The sequence below is a fragment of the Lipotes vexillifer genome, unplaced genomic scaffold (genome assembly GCF_000442215.2).
Source record: "Lipotes vexillifer unplaced genomic scaffold, Lipotes_vexillifer_v1.1 scaffold1396, whole genome shotgun sequence".
Taxonomy (NCBI): domain Eukaryota; kingdom Metazoa; phylum Chordata; class Mammalia; order Artiodactyla; family Lipotidae; genus Lipotes; species Lipotes vexillifer.
In genome coordinates this window covers 1,135,993-1,152,520 of record NW_006777671.1, presented here as the reverse complement: position 1 = coordinate 1,152,520, position 16,528 = coordinate 1,135,993, and positions in this window count along the sequence as shown.

The window sequence follows — 16,528 nt, the reverse complement described above, 5'->3', positions numbered from 1 at the left end:
CTGCTGACTAGCTATGCCTCTTGCAGGTTATACAGGTTAGTTCTAAAGATAAGATAGTCCCCTTATCTATATAGTAGACATGATACCACCTACTTCAGAATTTCATAACTTCATATATTTATTATGAAGAGTATAATGATAGCATATGTGTGTATATATATATGGCACTTAATATCACGTACCATCATCATCGTCATCATCATCATCATCATCACTATCCTCAGTTAGACTATGAGTTCCTTAGGGTCAGGGTTGTGCCTTTATTCATTCATTGTTCAACAACTATTCATTCAGGGCTGACTGTGTACCAGCCCTGTTCTGGGTGCTGGGGATTTGGAAGGGACAAGACTGGCAAAGTCCCTAAGCTCTTGGAATTCACAAGAGCTAAGAATCATACCTAAATTAGTTTACAAATAAATCTATTTTCAGCAGTGATGAGTGCTAAGAAGGAAGACAGCAAGGTAAGGGAGCAGAGGGTGGCACAGCGAATAGTGAGGGATGTTATTTTCCACTAGGACGTCAAGGTGACTTCTGATTGAAGTGAGGGAGAGAAACTGGTGAAGTTCTGAAGGAAGCACATTCCAGGAAAAGGAAACAGCCAGTGTGCAGGGGAAAGAGCGTGGTGCTTTGAAGAAGAGTAAGAATGAACAGGATGGTTGAAAAAACTGGACAAGGTATGACATGGTCAGATTGTTGGTTTTGGCAAGATGGAAATCATTGGTGGTCTGAATCAGAGCATTTTCAATAGAGTTCAGAGATACAAATGTGACTGGAGTGGGTTAAAGAGAATATAAGAGGCTAGGAGTTAGAGACATATAATATAATATAATATAAAATAATATAATACAATATTATTCTTTTGAAGAGTTTTGCTATAAATGAGGGCAGAGAAATGGGTCAACAGTTAAGGTGGGAGATAATAAAGCAAATTGTAGTTAGATGAGAATGATTCTGCAGAGAGGTTAAACTGTCAATGCTGGAGAGAGAGGGGATAAAGCAAAATCCTTAAGTAAATGAAAGAAGAGCAGAAGCAGTGCCCAGGGGAGGGACAGGGACTGGTAGCAGCAGGACACTTTTCTGTGCATAACAGGAAGGTGGGAGAATATGTGGGTCTGAACGCAGACAGGGCAGTCGGTTTTGTGGTGGATAGATGACAGAGTTCTCCTGGCTTCCATCTGCTCGGGAAGTAAGATGTGCTGAGAGGGAGGAGACAGCTAGTAGGGTCACATTTGCCATCTTACCTCTTGCACCTGAGCAGAGCCTACGCAGAGGTTCTCAGAAATCTTGGTTGACTGCCCAAAAGAGTTCAGCTACAAGACCTGTACGAAGAGAAAATACCCACTTCCCCTCTAGCTCTATTCCCACCTCTCCCCTGTCTTACTCTCTCTTGCACCTGCTGAGCTTTATTCACGCTGACAACATTTCAGTTCAGCCCAACAAACATTTACTAAGTGCTTTCTCAGTGACATACCTGTACTAGGTCTGACCATATGGAATTGAATAGATAAGGATTAGGAGTTCATCCTCTTGTCTTATGTCCAAAGAGTACACAATAAATTACAGTCCTGATGATAAGTGCTTTGACAAAAGTCCCCAAGAGAGGGGCCTTAGCCATTTGGAGGATCTCAGAAGATTATTCCTGCCCTGAGTCTCCAACCCTATCCAAGTTTTTCTTCCTTTATCTTCTCCAGCCATCTTAATCAGTCCTCACTTTTAATGACCTTCTCAAATCTCACCTCCACAGTTAGAAGTGATCTTTCACTGTCCTGATTTTAAAAGGGCACATAATGCTGTCTGCTCCAGCCCAGTGCCAAGTGCTTCCAAGTGCTTCCCTCAGGAAAGGTGTCTCTGGTGTCAGCAACTTGATTCCAAGCCAGGACTGTGGATAAAGGAAGAGTTCATAGTTCCTATTGGGCCTTTCCATTGCAGCTGCCAATGGGGAGCAGTGAGCATGGGAGGGACGAGGGAGGGGTCAGGCTAGGACCCCATCCAGATTCCTCTTGTGCGGCTCTGTGGGGCTCTGCTGAGCGCTCAAGTTTCATTTAAGATGCTTGAACTGAGCAAAGAACCAAAGCGGCTGTCCTGAGGGGAGGCCTTGGGCAAAGCAAGCATGCTGCCTGGCACATTTCCTTGAAGGAGAACAAGAATGAACATTGTAGGGCTGTTTTTCAGGACCAACCACCAACTTCAGCAGGTGGAATAGCAGGCCAGAGACTCTGTGAACTGTCCCAAACCACAGGGAGCATCATTAAAAGGGCTCCGGTTTATCACCGGGAATATTGATTTCAACATATTCTTAGCAGTAATTTCTTATAGGAGTGGGGCTGTAAATGCCATTTTTGGCTTCTTTTTTACTTATTTGTACTTTCCACATGTTATATCATAAGCATGGGATTCTTTGATCACAAAAACATAAAGCAATGCAAAAAAGAATTTCAAATCTTGTAAAAAAAAAAAAAGGGGCAGGAGGGGAGGCCCTGGTTTGTGTTTTGCTCAAAGCCGTAGCAAATATTTGCTGCATTCCCTTATGGATATAATACCAAGGAACATGCTTAGAAAGGTCCACCCACATCCATACAATATCATCCAACAGCCACCCAGGTATCCTGCCTGCTTCCTACCCCACATGAAAAAGGTAGTCTGAGTATGTTTAGGCAGATTTTAATTTCCTCCCTTTTTCCTGTTTCCCTCTCTTTTCGTTCCCACCCCTTCCCGACAAAAGAAATGCCTCAGAGCAAAGCCCAGTGGCTTGAAAGACCAAGAATAAAAATGATATGGAAAAAGGAATTTTTCTGAGTCCAGTTCATGTTGAGATAAGAATAAAGATATAGACATTTGGTGTGCTGACTCTGCTATCATAGATTTACTGGCATGATAGCCCAGCGCTGGGGGCCAAGGGTGAGCTCATGCAGTAATTTCTTTACCTACACAAGAGTGGAGCTAAAAGCAAAATGCAATCCAAATCGCTTCACTAAATAGGCTGAGAGAGAGTGAGGGGAAGAAATTCCCTCCTTAAAGCTATAATTGCTTCTCAAATCCCACTTTTATCTTGCTCTGAAACAACACAAAGATCACAAGTTTTTCATCTAGACAAAATAAAAATGACTGTTGCTACAAAATCCAAGTAGCCTGTTCAGTTCGATTAAGCATGTGGAAAGCCCCACTCAGATGTACTAATTCCCAATAAGGGTTGAAAGGAGTGGATGGTACCTGCTTCATGCCAAGGTCTCGACATCAAAACTTGACATGCTTCTGTGATTGAAGTACCCAAAAAAGTAGGAACACAAAGTGAAAATCATGTCTTTTTTTCATATTCTTTTTTCCAGGAAGCCTTTGGTTGTCCTAAAATTTGTGACTTCACCCCTCATCCTCCTCACACCCATCTTCTTGCAGTTTGAGTAAAGGTCTCTGTTTTTCTGAAACATCTTTTTTCTGGCCCTCCCAAGGGGCCTGGAAACATTGAGAACCTGGAGATTTAAGCTCAGGTGCCTGGCATATACTGGTATTCCATAAATATTTGTTGAACAAGTGAATGTATGAATGCATGAATTGACCATCTTATTTCATTTCAACATAATGATTAGTCATAATCATATGACGTTTGCTTCCCCTGAGATGAGGTACAGATTTAAGGTAGGCTTAGAAGTATCCTAAGATGATAGATCAATTCTAGGCCATGAAGAGAAACATAAGTGTGTTCATGGTATGGGGAGCAGGACAGAGGATACCTTGACCATCCCTACACTCTGTCCTTTGCTCATCTTTTAGGAGTTCCTAACATACCCCGAGTATTGGCCTGATTTAGTATGCTCAGTTTTCTGTTCTCAAGGAGACATCTGAGGTCTGGTGGGAGTCAAACTTTCTCAGAAGAATTAAACTTGCAATAAGCATCTCGGTGTGCAGACTTAGAGCTACTTGCTTACCTTTCCATATCCCATGGTCTTCCCAAGTATTCACACTCCATCCACTGAGGCATGGTGATCTCAGACAGGCCGATTCTATCTCCATCTCAGAGCTGTGTCTTTTAGGAAAAAACACAAGGCCTCAGCTATCCACCTCTGTCCCCAGCCCTGTAAGATGCTGATTTCTACCCCTGGGACAACCAGCCTCTCTGTAGAAGGACATACAGCCTGTTTCCCCCAACAGACATAGGGCTAACTGTCAGTTGCTGCAGTGTCCATGATGAATTTGAAAGGTCTTAGGAAGCAAGATTAACAGGGTTATAGAATCCATTTACCAGAGGTGTTTAGAGCCTGACTCATGATGCCATTGATGCTTTACTAAAACTTGGCCTAAATATAAAACTCTTAGAGGAAAACATAGGCAGAACACTCTATGACATAAATCACAGCAAGATCCTTTTTGACCCACCTCCTAGAGTAATGAAAATAAAAACAAAAATAAACAAATGACTCCTAATGGAACTTAAAAGCTTTTGCACAGCAAAAGAAAACATAAACAAGACGAAAAGACAACTCTCAGAATGGGAGAAAATATTTGCAAACCAAGCAACTGACAAAGGATTAATCTCCAAAATTTATAAGCAACTCATGCAGCTTAATATGAAAAAAAACAAACAACCCAATCCAAAAATGGGCAGAAGACCTAAACAGACATTTCTCTAAAGAAGATATATAGATTGCCAACAAACACGTGAAAGGATCCTCAACATCACTGATCATTAGAGAAATGCAAACAAAACTACAATGAGGTATCATCTCACACCAGTCAGAATGGCCATCATCAAAATATCTACAAACAATAAATGCTGGAGAGGGTGTGGAGAAAAGGGAACCCTCTTGCACTGTTGGTGGCAATGTCAACTGATACAGCCACTATGGAGAAGAGTATGGAGGTTCCTTAAAAAACTACAAATAGAACTACCATATGACCCAGCAATCCCACTACTGGGCATATACCCTGAGAAAACCATAATTCAAAAGGAGTCATGTACCACAATGCTCATTGCAGCTCTATTTACAATAGCCAGGACATGGAAGCAACCTAAGTGTCCATCAACAGATGAATGGATAAAGATGTGACACATATATACAACTGTGTGTTACTCAGCCATAAAACGAACAAAATTGAGCTATTTGTAGTGAGGTGGATGGACCTAGAGTCTGTCATACAGAATGAAGTAAGTCAGAAAGAGGAAAACAAATACTGTATGCTAACACATATATATGGAATCTAAAATAAAAAAAAAAAGGTTCTGAAGAACCTAGGGGCAGGACAGGAATAAAGACGCAAATGTAGAGAATGGACTTGAGGACACGGGGGGGAAGGGTAAGCTGGGACAAAGTGAGAGAGTGGCATGGACATATACACACTACCAAATGTAAAATAGATAGCTAGTGGGAAGCAGCCGCATAGCACAGGGAGATCAGTTCAGTGCTTTGTGAGCATCTAGAGGGGTGGGATACAGAGGGTGGGAGGGAGACGCAAGAGGGAGGAGATATGGGGATATATGTATATGTATAGCTGATTCACTTTGTTATAAAGCAGAAACTAACACACCATTGTAAAGCAATTATACTCCAATAAAGATGTTAAATAATAAATAAATAAATAAATAAACAAATAAATAAAACTTGATCTGAACTTTGCACAACCACTGTACCTTGGCCTTAGGTGGCTTCAGTATCTGGCTTGGGAGGGGAACATAGTATGAGTCCTAGAGAAATAACAACTATCAGCTTCCAACCATGAGTTGAAAGAACATTGCTATGGTAGCAAGCATTGGGATTGGAATTAGGAGTCTTCTAAGTTTGAAAGAAGTTAAATGAGGAGTAAAATGTTGATGGGAAGGGCAGCCTGAGCTGGAATGCCTGAGTTGGTAGATGACTGATGCATCTGGTCGACTGAACAGTCTCATAAAACAGTTTTATATCTTTCTATCACTGCCTGTGCTCCCTGGCTTCTTCCTTTCCTTTCCTTTAATGATGCCTTGAGCAGATTCCAAAACTTCCCAGGGTACATAATTGTTCTTTTATATTTTAACAAAAAGTCTATGTCGTCCAATTTAAAATTCCCAACTCAGATCAATTTACTCACTATCTCTTCCCTACATCTCCTGCACAGCTTGAGGGATTAGACTAGGAAGGGGGCCAGCTCTTCCATATCCTTTCCTACTCCAGCTCCTTGGAGAGTGGAGGAGACTGTGGTCCACGCCTGGGTCTGGAATATTTCCCCTAATTCTCTTTCAAAGACTTAAGTTCTCTGCTTTTTTGAGGTTGGCTGTAAGAGCAGGGGAGGTAGGGCCTGTGATGGTGGTCCCCTGCCTGGTGGGCATTGCTGATTTTTTGACTAACACTGATTATGTGGCTAACACCTTCTGCTCTCTGGGAGACATCTTTATGATCTCCTCAGAGGATCTGGCTAGGCCTCCCCACAGCCCAGTTCCCTTATAGAATTCAGGTCCAGACATTGCTCCAACCAGGCAAGAGTCTCATAGATATAGACACTAGCTCTAGATATGTTCCCAATGGAGTGCAGTGGTGAAGGCCACGAGAACTGGAGTCAAGGACTGAGGTCCATTCCAGCTCTATTATTTTCTTAACTACTCTGATCCTCAGTTTTCCATCTATACATTGGGGATAATGATGCTTGTCTCATAGAATTATAGAGAAAAGGACCATGGGCTTTGTGAAGTTCCACTGCCTGGGTTCAAACCCCAGATCCACTAGTTACTTCCTACATGTGTGATATTAGGCAAACCTTACCTCTGAGACTCAGTTTCCTTATCTGTAACATGAAATAGTATTTTTAATTCCTTCATAGGGTAGACATAAGAATTAAATAAGTAACGGTATGGAATGTACCTAGAACAGTACATGGCAACAAAGCAAGCACTCAAAATGTCAGTTGTTGTTATTATTCTGCAAGGAAAGCACTTAGCTTGAACCCTGGTACTTGATAGCTGCAGTTACAGAGCTGAGGAGGGAATATCTAGCCCTAGACTTCTGTGCTAAGGTTGGTATTCACACAGGGCATTTCTCTTCTTACTCCCCACTTGGTTTTAAACATTTCCTCGGCCTTTGACAGTGCTCTTTTCACCATATTCATGCCTCTTTGGATTTGTCAGCTTCCTGTGGTCTGCCTGCAAACTCAGGAGCCTGCACAAGCCCAGGCAGCACTACTTCTGCCTCGAGAGGCAACAAAATCCACCTCCAGCTGAGCTGTCTCCCCTCAGAAAAAGGCCACTGTTTACCCAGAGGGTAGAGTTCTGAGCAAAGCTGTTTATCCTGTAGTCAGACTCCAAAGGCTTCCACTCAGCAGATTTCCTCACTGTCTGGGAGCTTAGGCCCAGTCAGTCATCGGTTTTTCTGCATCAGCCACCGTGTGGGATCAGACACAAATCTGAGGCAACTGATTTGTCAGCAACCAGCCTTGTACTTTGAGTTGTTTTTCCAGCGTGGATATGAATTAATACCTCCTCACCCACGCTCTCACATTCAGACTCCCTTGTGACCGAGAGACATAATAGCCTCTTCACAGTCTGCACCTCGCTTACCTGTCCTGTCTTATCTCCCCTGAGCCCCAGTCAAAACAAATTACAGATAACAGAGGAACTACACTCACCACTCGTGCAAACCTTCAGAAATGTTTCTCTGCTGAGAATCTCCTTCCCTGCTGTTACTTCCACCCTTGACAAACTCATCCTCACCTTTCAGAATTCAGTCAAGCATCACCCTCCCTAAGATCCTTTCAGAATCTGGTTTGTCTATCTCTTTGCCAGATGGGTAAGGGATAACCAATTTTGGATATTCCCACACCCTGTGGCTTAGACCTATTACTACACCATGTTTAACTTGTATTTTATCTTCCCCACTAGTCTGTGAATTCCTTAGGTGCAGATATTTCATGTTATGTAGTTCTGTATCCCTAGTACAGAGTGCATAGCAATACATTTATATAGAGTTAGATACTAAGTAAAATAGAGAACCCTGAATGAATTTTCAAGATTGCTGCCTAGGGTTGTATTGTTTAGTAGTAGCTCAAAGAACAAAAGGAATAAAGAAAAAAGAAACATATCTATCATGGAACTCATTAATGTACCCTGGATACACAGGGCAAATAAACCGAGCTCTCCAACCATAGAGAAGGTTCTGTGAAGGGATTTAAATCTAGGAAGAAATCCTTATCTAAAACAATAAAAACTCCTTCCAGTAGATGCCATATTGGTCATTATCACCACGTGGATTGTTGGAAGAGGTTAAGATGGCCAATATATAACAATCTTTCTTTTCCACACTATACCCATGTCAAAATGGTAAGTTCATATTTTAAAAATGATTAAAACCATAGCTTCTCTGACATATCCAGGCAGTACCAGGCATATTCGTGCCCATAGGAGTAGGGCACTAATGCTTTTTTTCTATATATATATTTTTTAATTTTTATTTATTTTTTATTTTTAGCTGCATTGTGTCTTCATTGCTGTGCATGGGCTTTCTCTAGTTGCGGTGAGTGGGGGCTACTCTTCATTGTGGTGCATGGGTTTCTCATTGCAGTGGCTTCTCTTGTTGTGCAGCATGGGCTCTAGGCACATGGGCTTCAGTAGTTGTGGCATGCGGGCTCAGTAGTTGTAGCTCGTGGGCTCTAGAGTGCAGGCTCAGTAGTTGTGGTGCACAGGATTAGTTGCTCTGTGGCATGTGGGATCTTCCCAGACCAGGGCTTGAACACACGTCCCCTGCATCAGCAGGCAGATTCTTAACCACTGCGCCACCAGGGAAGCCCCACTAATGCTTTTTATTTCCTATCCAAGGACCTCTACAAGGAATGCCCCTATGTCCTCATGCTTCCTAATTTATGAGAGCCTTCCAATGAGATGCCTTCCCTCCACACACACCTATCCAAATGCATATTTAGCTCTGCTCTTGTTGGGCTGTCCTCTGAAATAAAATTCAAGTTCCTTCGCTCAGCTGCAGCAAAAATAACTTCAGAGGAGAACTACTTTTCATAAACAATACTGTGAAGTAGGTATCTTCATGATCTCTAGTTTTATAGACATGGAAACTAAGGTTCACAAAAGCAGAATACTTGTTCAAATTTAAACAACCAGTAAAGAGAGTTAATATTTCATAGCACAGTAACTATGAGGATGAAGTTGGGAATCAGATGATCCTGGGCTGTAATTTTCTACTTATTAGCTATATGACTTAGGAAAACTAATTTGCCTCTCTGAGCTTTCATTTCCTTAATTGAAAAATAGGAATAAAATGCCCATTTAAATAAAAATTAATTAGTGGCTTATGTAAAGCATCTACCCAAATTATTAAAGAAGCACCTGAAAAGAGCTATTACGAATCTTAAATAAGCTCAATAATTTAAAGGAAAACATGAACACAATGGGTAGAGACATGGTAGATATATGAAAATGTAAATAGAATTTCTAGAAATGAAAAATATAGTATGTGAAATGAAATATACACCAGATGATGGGATTACAGCAGATTAGAAACTGAAGAAAAAAATGAATAGTAAATTTGATAACAAAGCTATAAAAGTTATACTACATGAAACATGTAGAGAAAAATAACCTGAAATAAGTTAAAAGATCCTCAGTAAGCTGGGGGCCCATATCAAGCAATCACACAGTGTAATACATGTAATTATTTCTTCAAGTGTGTCTCCAGAAAAGGAGACACACTTGAAGAAATAATAATAATAAATGTCCAAATGTGAATAAAACTACAAATCCATTTATCTAAGAAGGTCAGCAAACACTAAATCAAATAAGCATAAAGAAATTCACACCAAGGCACATTATAATCAGTTGCTGAAAACCAGTGACAGCATGAAAATCACAAAAGCCCTTAGAGGAATAAATACACACATACATTACTTAGAGTAGAACAAAGATAAGAATGAGAGTAGGTTTCTTATCAGAAACTGTAAAATCTGAAGCCAAGAGATCCACATATTTGAAACTAGTGAAAGAAAAATTTGTCATTCTGAAACTCTAAGCCTGCCAGGAACATCTTTCAAAAACAAAGGCAAAATAAAAACTTTATGACACAAATACTGAGATAGTTTATTAACAGTAGACCTGCACTCTGCAAAATGTTAAATGAAGTTCTGTAGGCAGAAGGAAATAAACAGAGAGAAATTTGGAGTAACGCAAAAGAGTAAAGAATGCCAGAAATGGGAAGTATTTTGGGTAATATTTATAAAACATGCCCCTTTTTTGTGTCTTAAACTCTTTAAAAAAATAATGGAGAATTCCAAATCCTCTGTGGCAGTGTTAAATCTCTATAACCCGTCCTTTGCACTGATTATAACTATACACTCTGGAAAATAGAGAAAAAATGACTACCTGAGAACTCTCAGAAGTAATTAAGAACTCTTCTGCTTCTGGGAAGATGGAGTAGGCATATATACCCTATTCTTCCTACTGAGTACATTGAAAAATCCCTGGACATTGCATATAAGACAAATATAAGAAGACTCTGAAAAGTGGATAGAAAAAGGCAGACCAACTAAAGAAGCTGGGTCCCAAAGAATTACACAGTGGTAAGTTCTTTGGAATTTATTTTGCCCCATTTAGCCCAGTTTGGATATTGGAGAAGGTAGCAATTTGGGAAGCCCGGAGACACAAACAAAAAAGCCCAGGAAAGCCTACATTCTTTGGCCAAAAGATGAGGAATACGGAAGGTAAGGAAAACAGAAGATTTTTAGATAATCTTTTTGCTTAAGGCAAATGTCACAGAAAAGACTATGGCCCTACCCCACCTCTGCCAGCAAAGGCCTGATTGAGAACCTAGACTTCCACTCATGTCAGGCTATAAAGAGTCACCCAACCCCCAACTCAGTGATGTCTGAGAGGGCCAAGTGGGGATGTGGGTTTTTCATGCCCACCAGATTGGAGCAAAGCATGCAGAAAACTAACAGAATTTCTCGCCAGCAAACCTGTCCTAAAAAAATAGCTTAAGAAAGTTATCTGAACATAATGGAAATTACAGAACAAGGAATCTTGGAACATGAGAAAAGAAGAAAGAATGATATGGCTTGATGGTCTAAGTAGGAAATCCCAAAGAATCTACTAAAAATTTTGAGGACTAATGAGTACAGCAAGGGTACAGGATAAAGATCAAAATACAAAAAGCAATTATATTTCTATAGAAATAGAAACAAACATGTAAAAACAGAAATTAAAAATACAGTGGCATATACAGTCACTCTGAAATAAATATTTGGTTGTTGGAGAAGATCTAACAAAAACACACAGGACTTATATGCTGAAAACTACAAAATATTGCTGAAAGAAATCAAAGAGGACCCAAATAAATGAAGAACTAGTCTGTGTTCCTGTATTAGAAGATTCACTATAGTTGTGTCAATTTTCCCCACATTGACATTCAGGTTTAGTGCAATTCCTATCAAAATCCCAGCAATACTTTTTGTAGATACAAACAAGATTATTCTAAAATTTACAAAAAGTCAAATAATCTGGATTTGTTCAAATAATTCTGAAAAGAAGAATAAAGTGGGAAGAATCTCTTTGCTTGATTTCAAGATGTATTATATAGTTATAGTAACAAGAATGTGTGATATTGATGGAGGAATAGACACATAGATGAGTGGAACAGAATAGGGAAACTGGAAATAACTCCCACGCAAATGAGGCCAAGTGATTTTTGATAAAAATATAGGGAAAAACTCAGTGGAGGAAAGGTAATATTTTCAATGGGTGGTGCCAGACCAATTGGCATTTTATCCATAGGCAAAAAAATGAACCTTAATATAAGCCTCACACCTTATACAAAAATTGACTCAGACTAGATTATAGACTTAAATGTAAAACATAAAACTGTAAAATTTTAGAAAATTACATAAGATAACATCTTCAGGACTCTGGTTTGGTAAAGACTTCCTAGACTTGATACCCAAAACACAATCCATAAAAATAAAATCAAATATTGAACTTTATCAAAATTTGAAACTTTTGTTTTGAAAAAGATCCAGTTAGAAGGATGGAAATACAGAATGGGAAAAAAAAAATATTTACAAAGCACATATCTGACAAATCTAGAGTATGTAAAGTATTATCCAAACTAAAAATGATCCAATTAGCAAATGGGTAAAGGACATGAAAAGATACTTCATTGAAGAGCACATACAGATGTCAAATAAGCACATGAAAAGATGTTCAACATCACTAGCCACCAGGGAAATGCAAATTAAGACCTCATTGAGCTATTTCATAAACGGTGATATAATATCACCGTTATTAAAACAGCTAAAATGATGGCAAGGATACGGAAAAACTGGGTCTTTTATTTATTGCTGGTTGAAAGGCAAAATGGTATAGCCAATCTGGGAAATAATTTGGCAATTTCTTAGAAAACTAAATATACACTTACCACGTGAGCCAGCAATTGACCTTTAGGTCATTTATCCCATAGAAATGAAAACTTATATTTGCACAAAACTCCACATATCATTGTTCATAGCAGCTTTATTTGTAACAGCCTAAAACTGGAAACAATCAAGACGTTCCTCAATAGGTGAATGGTTTAACAAATTATGTACTTACATACCACAGAATACTATTCAACAATAAAAAGTAATGAATTATTGATACATGAAACAGCTTGGATGGATCTCAAGATTACTATGCTGAGTGATAAAATCAAACTCAAGTTTCACAAACTGTATGATTCATTTATATAAGATTATTGAAGAGATAAAATTACAGATATGGAAAGCAGATTAATGGTTGCCACTAATTAAGGATGATGGGGGGAGGGCTTGAATGTGACTATGAAGGGGTAGCATTAGGGACATCTTTGTGCTGATTGAATGGTTCTGTATCTTGTGGTTATGGTTACGTGAACCTACACATTTGATAAAATGACAGAACTCTACACACACATTGTACCTATATGAAATTCCTGGCTTTGTTATTGTACTATAATTATGTAAGATGTAACTTTTGGGGGGAATTGGATGAAAGGTACATGGGACCTCTCTGTACTATCTTTTCAACTTCCTGTGAAACCATAATTATTTTAAAATAAAAAGTTGAAGAAATTAAAAGCAGAAAGATTATAAAGGGGAATCGAAACTTGGAGAAGTATCTGCATGGTGGTGAGTTTCCTGTTCTTATTTTCTCCTGATTCTTTTCTCTGAGGGGACCACTCATCAAGCAGCACAGCATTGGCAATTAAATGTCTAAAAAGGATCCTAATGTCTTTCTGGCCAGAGGAACTATGGGAAACAGGTTATGCAAGCCAGAGTGAAATGGGGAGAATCTGAGAAAGGAGAAGTCAAGAGAATGCTGTCCCCTAATTCTGCTGAAGAAATCACGTCTCAGCTTCTCTCCTATACAACACATATGTGGGACAGAAGTAAACCAACATAGCAAAGGCTTTGAGAATTTAACTGATATTTGAACCATCTCCACAAGGCTCAGTTTAATCCTTGAGCCATGCATGTGTGGGACAAAGTGAAAACAACCTAGCAAAGGCTTTGAGAATTGAATATCGCTCACCAAAGGTGAGACAGGCCTGACAGTCTGATCCTAACTTCATTGATTGTCAACTAAAACAAAACTATCAACAATCTCCAGAGGAATATAATAAAAGCCAGAGTCTACATAATATAACATTCATAACATAACCAACAATATCCAACAATCAAAGAAACAGAAAAATATAACTTAAGGGAAAGACAATCAATAAACACCAACACTGAGATGACCCAGAAATTGGAATTAACAAAGACTTTAAAGTAGCTGTTATAGCTATGCTTAATGTGCATATACTTGAAATAAATACAAAGATAGAACATCTAAGAAGAGGAATAGAAACTATACAAAACATAATCAAATGGAAATTGTAGAACAAAAATCTACAGCCTCTGAAAATGACACTGCATGGACTCAATACCAAAATAGAGATTACAGAGTAAAGAGAGTGAACTTTAAAACAAATCAATAGAAACTATACAATCTGAAAAATAAAGAGAAAAATTATTTTAAAAGGACAGAGCTTCTAAGACCTGTAGGACAGTATCATATGGTCTAACATACACTCTAATTAGAGTGTATGGTCTAACATACACTCTAATTAGAATTAGAGTCCCAGAAAGAGAGGGAAAAGAGTCTGTGAAAGAAAAAAAATTAAGGAATAATTGCTGAAAACTTCCTGTGTTGGTTTCCTAGAGCTGCTGTAACAAAGCACTACAAACTGGGTGTCTTAAAACAACAGAAATATATTTTCTCACACTTCTGGAGGCTAGAAATATAAAATCAAGGTGTCAGTGGGGCCATGCTCCTCTAAGACTTTGGGTAGAATCCTTCCCTGCCTCTTCCTAGTTTCTGGTGGTGGTCATAGATCTTGGTGTTCCTTGGCTTGTCACTGCATCACTCCAATCTGTGCCTCTGTCATCACATGGTGCTCTTCCTTTGTGTGCTTGCATACAGATTTACTTCTTCTTATAGGGAAACCGGTCATATTGGATTAGAACCTACCCAAATGACCTCAACTTACCTTAATTACATCAATCTTATTTCCAACTAAGGTCACATTCACAGGTACCTGGGTTAGGACTTTAGCATATCCTCTGGGAGAACACAATTCAGCCCACAATATTTCTCCAATTTGGTTCAAGACATAAACTTACAAATTCCAGAAGCTTGGTAAAATCTAAACAGGATAAACTCAAAGAAAATCATGCCTAGATACATCATAATTGATGTACTTGAAATCATAATTGAACTTTCAGAAATCAAAGATAAAGAAAAAACTTCAAGGCAGCTAGAGAAAAATAACACATAATATATAGGGGAACAAGGATATGAATGACTGCATATTCTCATGAAGAACAAGAAAACAAAGGACCAACATCTTTAATGTAGTGGAGGAAGATAATCCATAAACCTAGAATTCTAAATTCAGCAAAACTATTCTTCAGAAATGAAGGTGAAGTAAAGACATTTTCACATGAGTAAAAGCAAAGAGAATTTGTCACCAGAAGATATACTCTTAAAAAAAAAAATGCTAAAGGTAGCTCTTCAAGCTGAAAAAAATAAAATGTTACTGGAGGGAAACTTGGATCATCAGGAATGAAGGAAGAGTGTCAGAAATGGTAATTATCTGGGTATATATAAAAGACTATGCTTTGAACTTCTAATTTCCAGTTCTATATATAAGGACCTTCGAAGTCACCACTCTCTCCTAATAAGAAATAAAAAGCTAAACAAAATGAAAAATCAACAACTCTTCTTGGATCCATAGTTAGTGGAAAACACAGGGCAAACCACTGTCCCTAAACTAGAAACACAGACAGGCAAATACAGGGAGTCACAGGCTTACAGGAGCAGAGATCCACCAGCAGAAACAGCTATGGGAACCAGTGCTGGATTAGGAAATCCTGAACTGTAACTGACGAATTGCTGGGGGAAATTCAGTGTTCAGTGTGGAGAAGTCTGAGAGTTAAACACTTCAGGAGGACTCAGTCATAGGGAGCACCCCCACAATATTGTGAGATTCATTTCCAGGTACTCAGTCAGCTTCCCTCAGTAAATAACAGAAAAATCCCCTCACGCTTCTGGCAGGAGGAAAGAAAAATGAACAATTTTGAAATAAGCTGGAGCACTCTTTTTCTCAACAAGGACTGCCCTCAAGGGGAAGTAGTTAACCAGCATCTTATCTGCTTGGGTATTACCAGAATCTAACTGACCTGGGGCAGGGAAATACCTAACTCCAGCCATCTCTAGCCATCCTGTTCTACCTAATGGGGGAGTGAAAACTGAGAAACACTTGTGAAGTTCACAGGGCAGAAGCATAGGCTCACTAAATGACTGAGACCTAATCATAGGACTATAAAACACTTTACTCACCACACCTCACCACCCCAGTACGAAAGGCCTATTTACAGCAGTTCTTTTTACCTGGTACATCATGTTCAGCTATCAAGAAAATATTACAAGGCATACCAAAAGGCAGAAAACACAATTTGAAGAGACAGACGCTTGGATCAAAAAAGAAATCCCAAGAGTACTTTAAAAATATTTTGAACTAAGTGAAAATGAAAATGAAACTTATGAAAATTTGTGGGATGCATTAAAAGCAGTGCTTAGATTGAAATTTATAGCATTGAATGCATATACTAAAAAGGAATAAAGATCTAAAACCAATAATCTAAGTTTCTACCTTAGGAACCTAGAAAAAGAAGAGCTCATTAAACCCAAAGTAAGCAGATGAAAAGAAATAAAAATAGAGCAGAAATCAATGAAATTGAAAACAGGAAATCAATAGAGAAAATCAATGAAACCAAAAGCTGGTTGTTTGAAAAGATCAATAAAATCTTTATATAATATAAAGATAATATAGGGCCTCCCTGGTGGCGCAGTGGTTGAAAGTCCGCCTGCTGATGCAGGGGATACGGGTTCGTGCCCCGGTCCGGGAGGATCCCGCATGCCGCGGAGCGGCTGGGCCCGTGAGCCATGGGCGCTGAGCTTGCGCATCCGGCAACGGGAAAGGCCACGACAGTGAGAGGCCCACATATCGCAAAAAAA